The sequence below is a fragment of the Aedes albopictus genome, chromosome 1 (genome assembly GCF_035046485.1).
Source record: "Aedes albopictus strain Foshan chromosome 1, AalbF5, whole genome shotgun sequence".
NCBI classification, from domain to species: Eukaryota; Metazoa; Arthropoda; class Insecta; order Diptera; family Culicidae; genus Aedes; species Aedes albopictus.
Genome location: NC_085136.1, coordinates 217,604,314 through 217,611,479, shown reverse-complemented (window position 1 = coordinate 217,611,479; position 7,166 = coordinate 217,604,314). Strand labels below are relative to the sequence as shown.

The following is a 7,166-nucleotide window of genomic DNA, read 5'->3' as shown; positions in this document are numbered from 1 at the left end:
AATTCCTGAAAATCTCTAAAGATTCTCAGAAATTCACAGTCATCTGGGATTAATTCTAACAAGTATAGAAAATATTCTCAACGATTTATAGAAGCGAATAGCTTCACGAAAAAATATTTTAATAATTCCTGAAAATCTCTAAAGAATCTCAGTAATTCTCAGTCATCTGGGATTAATTCTCAGTCATCTAGGATTTACTCTAATAAGTATAGAAAATATTCTCAACGATTTGTAGAAGCGAATAGCTTCACGGAAAAATATTTCAATAATTCTTGAAAATCTCTAAAGATTCTCAGAAATTCCCAGTCACCTGAAGATTCTCAGAAATCTCAGTCATCTGGGATTTATTCTGACAAGTATGCAAAATATTCTCAATCATTTATAGAAGTTAATAGCTTCACGGAAAAATATTTTAATAATTCCTGAAAATCCCTGAAGATTCTCAGAAATTCCCAGTCATATGGGATTTATTCTGTTAAGTATACTGCCTCCACTCGCAAAACAGTCCCATATGAATAGGAAACCCAGCAAAGATGGGACTGTTATGCGAGTGGCGGCAGTATAGAAAATATTCTCATTCATTGAAGCGAAAAGTTTCACGGAAAAAAATATTTGAATTTGCAATTTACGGCAAACCCAGCATCCATAAGGTGGCCTATGTCAGAAGGATACGGTGGGCAGGGCATGTTGCAAGAATGCCGGATAAACAGCCATGCTAAGTGAGACGGGTTTGATTCCGGGGATCCAGGAACTTTTGGTAAAGGAAATTTAATTGACTTCCTTGGGCATAGAGTATCTATCTTCATGCCTGTCGCACGATACTTCTTTTTTTTATTGAATGAGAAAATCTGCTGATCAGAGGTGGGTCTTCGGGTGATATGGGGATCGACCCACTAAAAACTCATTCTCTCTCTTCCTTACCTTCTTGGTACGCCCTTTAGGGATGACTTCGAGAATGGAGGGGGGGGGCGTACATGAGTACACTCTAAGACCGTTCCCAATGCTGTTTTATTTTGTATGGCGAGTTTTAAAATTTTTAAAACTCGCCATACAAAATAAAACAGCATTGCGAACGGCCTAATAGTAAGCGTTCCACCAGCTACCGCCTTAAATTGTTCACTCTCCCCTGGAGACTCGGGTCCTGGCTAGTACTTAGACTACCCGTTGAACTCATGCTCCTGGATGGGGAAGGGGGCCACCTCAACAGTTACTTCTGTTACTAGAGTTACTAGCTGTTGTTCGGCTAGCCATTTTCTCTGTAGTTCAAGTACGATTCGAGAAACCGTGGAAGTAACGGAGTCCCACTTGACCACCCCCGTTCACATCCTTTCAACACGATACATATAGGCATGCAAAATAGTCATTAGCAGAGGAAGCTTTTAGTTAATAACTATGGAAATGCTCAAGGAACGCTAAATAATAGCCTTTGTCCCAATTGTGATGTTACGCCAAGAAGCAGAAGAAGACGGGTTCTATTTCTGCTTGATCGAGTAAATGTTATGATGCAAATGGCTTAGTGTATTTACTACCATGTGCTATATACCAATGCAACATTGGCTTTGGCTTGGACAGCTTTATGTGCTCATAGAACACCCAGAAAGTAAGCAGGCTTCGTCACAACCGGGACGTAACGCCAATCAGAAAAAATATGTTTGCCGCAGTCAATAATTATCTCCCGATTACAACTTACATACCCGTAAATACCGGCACCTTCCGCATATCGCCTCCGGCCAGTATCATAAGCGCCTTCTTCCCATCCTCTGGCACCTTTATCCCTTCGGCTTCGTTCACGTGCTCCAACCGCGGCAGAATCTGATCCGGCGCCAGGGGCGCAAATCGGAACCGAGTGCAACCCGACTGCAGCGCCGGAATGCTCTTGCTCGGGTGTTACAGATAATACATAACCGCACATCTTCCGTGTACTTCTCGGTGGTTCGCCTCAGAGCGTTCTGCACGTCGTTGGTCATGACATCCGCTTCGTCCGGATAATCAGCTTGTACCCACCGCTGAAAATCGTCCTCGTCGTGGCAAAGTTCACACACTATTTTTATTTCGCTGGAAACCAGCAAAATTTTGCTGGTTTTTGACATGCTGTAAAATCAGCATTCCATCCAGCAAAATATGTTTTGCTGGATTTTCAGTATCGTTTATTGACAGCTAGTTTTGCTGGTTGACCAGCAATTTTATCCGCGCTCGACTCCAGCTGAATTTTTTTGTTTTTTTTTTCTGAAAATGTTTACAAATTTTCCAGTTTCATAAATAATTGGTATCTTTGGTACTTTACGGCTAGCAAACAATGCTCAAAGGCTTGGAATATCCATAACAGATGCGGTGCTCACATTCTGTGCAGCAAGAGGTTTTTTTGTTGGGATACCTATGAATGCTTGGTGATTTAGTAAATGTTAAGAAGATGAGTGCGCAACATAATTCCCGGGGAAACTTTAAGTGTTTGGCACATGGATTGCTGGTAATCAGCAATTGAAATCATTGCTGATTCATCAGTTACCATTACTGATGTTTCAGTAAACTAAAATTTGCTGGTTGCATCTCAGTAATTCATATTGCTGGATGAGAAATCGAAAATTTGGTGTGCAGGATCTGATTGCGGACGATGTTGATAACACGATCGTCCGATGCGTTCAGCTCCGGCCCCATCTGATTGAAGGATTGCGGTTTGTACAGCTGCTGGGCTCACGCCAGAATCGTACTGGTTTTACCCGTTCCGGGCAAGCCGTAGAACAGCAGATGTGGAAGCCGCTCCTGCTGGATAACTTGTTGACTGTTGGAGCAAACAAAAAACACGAAATTAGGGATCGATGCGACAATTTGAGGGCGAAGCACTTACTTTTGGAGACGATTATTGATCACAGCTATCAAAAATAAACTATGTATTAAACTATTAAACTGATTCCAACGAATCTAAAAACAAACCGTACTGCGGCGAACAACAAAAACTTTTTTTTCTTTTTTCATGGCGGTTGGTTGCTAATTCGATGAGAGTGTAAACAGGCGAAACCAAACGTCAAAAATATAGCCCGGTTGGAAACCATGAAAAAAAAGTGCGTGTCTTAGCTAGATTAACCATGGAGGTGTCTAAGCTAAGTAGACACGAAGAAGACAGGTAGATATGGCGCAGAGCGTGAGGTTGAACCTAGGGTTGAACATGCTCGAGCCTAGGGGCAGGACAGATCTAACGAGAGCAAATCTGTGTTCGAGGTGTTGTTCAGAATTCCTCACAGTTCCTCAGAATTTCTCCCATTTATGCCAAAGTGTGATCTGGCACCAATGTCAAACTGCAAAGTGTTGCATGTGCTGAATGAAAATTGCAGTTTCGGGGATGTCTTTCGACAAATTTCGTCGATCATCGACAAAAATAGTTACTCAGAAATTCTCAGAGTTGCTCTCGTTTGCACACTTGGGGCAAGACACTGTGCTGGAGAGTACATTTTCCTTCACAGAGTTGCTCAGCATTTCTCCGGATTGCTTTCGCAAAAACAAAACAATATTACCCGATCTCCCGCTTTTCTTGCAGTTTTAGGTGTGTTTTTTAACAAATTTCGTCGATCATTGGTAAAAAGAGTTACTCAGAATTTGTCAGAGTTATTGACCTCGCAGCACCAAATCGGAGTTCGCCAGTTGCACTAGCGAAGCGAAGTTTTCAGCGAACTTTCTGTCATTCCTCATCCGACCCGACATGCATCCCTGATGTTTTCGTTTTCAGTCCGACGCCGTGTCGACAATCACGACTTTATCCTACCTGGGCGTCTGTCAGTGCGAGCGCGCCAAATTTTTCGTGAGTGAGCATGTCGAGGAGCATGTGGTGTTGGTGGTTAAGGTGAAACGGTATGCTAGCCGCTATTAATTAGAAAAACCCGATTTAATCCACCTATGGTGAACAGAACCCTTCTTACACTTATTAAAATAATTGTTGTATTATTTGTATTAAACATATTTGTTTTGTGGAATTGACCAAAAGTTCTACAAAATATTGTGGATTTGGCATCTAGTGGATTGGTTTCCAAAATAGCATCATGGACCATGGACTAAACTACCAGAAATTCCAGACACTTTCTAGAGTCTTGTATGGAATGTTTAAAAAATAGCTTACATATTCTGGAATTTTGTATCTTTTATTAACTGCTAAAAGATCTTGAATCGATTAACAAATGAGTAAGAAAGTCAGCGAGATACACTTTGTCTAAATCAGTCAATTAAATTAGCTCCGAAGTACTTGGTATTCATGGTTATGGTGTAAAAACGACAAAAATGATATATCTACTAAGTTAGTCAGTTTTGGCATTAGCTAGTTATTTTGGCTGTCTGGTTCTTCAAAGCTTTCATTTAACATATTATTAGTTTCCATAAAATTCCTGTGTATTTGTAATTTGTTATTTATAATTTTGTTGAAAACAATAACCTGCTAGTATACACTTTGTATGAGGTCAGCATCATTTATTGAAAAATAATTTCCCATAGACTGGTCAAAAACAAATGCAAGATAACAAGTGAATATAATAAAAAAAAAGAATTTATTGAAATACTCTTCGTAAGATATCTCAGTAATCAAATGTCGAATCGAAATAAAATTTCAGGGCCGTATACAAGCATATTGTAGCTTTCATTTGGTGCTTAGAGAACCCAAATCGGTTGACAGACGGCTGAGATATTTATTATGGTACCCTTGGTCAAAAATCTCTCAAAAAGTTAACCTGTATTACTCCCAAGTACTCTTTGAAAGATATCTCGGTAACCAAATGTCCAATCCTAATGAAATTGTATAGGGTTCTACTAGAATGTTGTAGCTTTTATTTGGTGCCAGGATAACCGAAATCGGTTGACAGACGGCTAAGATATTTATTATGATACTTTTGGTCAAAAATCTCAAAAGGTTTAGTTGTATAAATCCGAAGTACTCTTCGAAAGATATCTCTGTAACTAAATGTCCAATCGAAATAAAATTTCTGGGCGATCTACTAGGATGCTGTAGCTTTCATTTGGTGCTAAGAGAAAATCCCAAATCGATTGACAAACGGTTGAAATATTTATTATGATACACTTGTGTAACCTGCGTGTTACAATTAACCCAGTTTGTCTAGTTTCGTCACTGCGTGTACTCTGAGTAGTTTGTATATAGTCCGTTGTTGATACTCAGAGTAATGTTTTTGTTTTGAATTGGCAACATACACCACCACTGACGTGATGAGCAATTTATTTTAATTTGTTTATTTCATGTTTGATTTTATTTGGTGTTAGGTTTTTCCATTTTAATATGTTAGGTAGTAAATTATAGTTTAGATTTAGATAGGTTTTTAAACGAAGTTAGGTCCCATTCTCCTCCCGTTGCAAAGAAAGCGGCGCAACATAACAGCATAACAAGTCGAGCACGGTGGTAGGAGATGGCGGCAAGGTGGTGTGCGATACTCTGGACGGAGGATGACATTTTGAAAAAGGGAGGGAGTTTTGTACCGCGAAAGGGTTCGGATGCAAGTTTCGAGATCGCCAAGCAGCGCGCGCCGTTTTTTGAAGGATCGCTGTAAGTTCCACCTGGAAGGTTGTTCCCAGGTCGCCGGGAGTGACAAGTACGAGAAAGTGTCCCCAGAAAGTGTCGAACCACGAATCGCGACGGACGCAACATTTTGAACTCCGCGAAAGACGTGCCGGAACGATTAATTAGTGCCGTTTTCGTGTTGTCCGTATAGGCTGGATGGTTGTTCCCAGTCTCGTCGGGAGTGAATTGTGAACGGTATTCCCCCGAACATTTGTGCCGGCCCGTGGTTCGGGCACAGAAAAGTGCAGTGTTAAGTGCTGTGCAAGGGTGAGGACCACCGCCATTTGCGGTTCGCAAAGTGTCCAAAATCCCACCGTCTTCGCTACACGGGCTCAGCCAATAGAGCTTTGTCTCGCCCGTGTAGCTAATAGTCAAGGAAGACGAAGGCAGGTGAGGGGCAAAGGGGCGCACCGCCTGCGGTAGTAAAACTGCGGTTTCTACCGGGACTTGCTACGGCGAGTAGCCTGTCCGGTGATTTATCACCACCGTCGCTAGGGGGGGTCCGATAAAGGAGTCAATCTCCTCCCCCTAGCTAATAGTCAATGACGGCTGCTTTGCAGCCTAAAAGTGCCCAAAGAAGAAAGTGAAGAGAAGAAGAAAGAAGAAGAGGGAAGGAGCTCCGCATAGTCCGTGCGGGAGCGAAGCCGACGACCACCACCACCGTTTGCAGCAAGGGCCCCAACGAGTGACGTCGACAAGTGCAAAGAGGAAAACGGGGTAAAACGCACTTCAGGTTAGAGTAGATTAAAAGTATTTAAAATTGCAAAATTATTTATTTTACGAATTAATTTCATCCGAAATCCAGAATTTAGTGGAGGTACCCTGCTTAAGGCCGCCCCGCCGGGTAACAGCGGGTAAGGGCTGAAACCGTCGCCTTACACTTGGTCAAAAATCTTAAAAAGTTTAGAAGTATGACTCATAAGCACTCTTCGAGAGATATCTCGGTAACCAAACGTCCAATCGAAAAAAAAATCAATAGCGTTCTAATAGGATGTAGTAGCTTTCATTTGCTTCCAAGAGAACTCAAATCGGTTGACAGACGGCTGAGAAACGTGCGTGACTTTTTTTGTAACGCACATACACACACACACACATACACACATACACACATACACACACACACATACAGACATTTGCTCAGTTCGTCGAGCTGAGTTCATTGGTATATGAGACTCGGCCCTCCGGGTCTCGGATCGAAAGTCGGTTTTTCGAGCGATATTTATACCCTTCTTATGGGTGTAAGAAGGGTAAAAAGGCTTTTCCTACATACATTCCGTGATATTTTTGCTACTGTTTATTAAGCTCAAATATTACAAAGAGATAGTAGCTTTTATGTATTTGATGCAATTGCATTTTCATGTATAACTAACTTGTGTAACCAAATATGATCATAAAAAATCTGTTGACAAACGGCTGAGAAATGTATTACGATACATTTTATCAAAAATCTCTCAAAAGCGTAAATTTCATTACTCCTTAGTACTCGTGGAAAGATATCTCAGAAACAAAATGTCCAAACGGCATGAAATTTAACAGCATACTACTTGGATACTGTAGCTTTCATTTGATGCTGAGAGAACTCAAATCGATTGACACACGGCTGATTCATTTATTATGA

The 7,166-nt window shown here is 41.2% G+C and overlaps 1 pseudogene; it reads right to left on the bottom strand.

The window, feature by feature from the left end:
* Positions 1-1,083: 1,083 nt before the first annotated feature.
* The window catches only part of LOC115254302 (replication factor C subunit 5-like), a 14,616-nt pseudogene continuing 8,533 nt past the window's right edge, over positions 1,084-7,166 (bottom strand).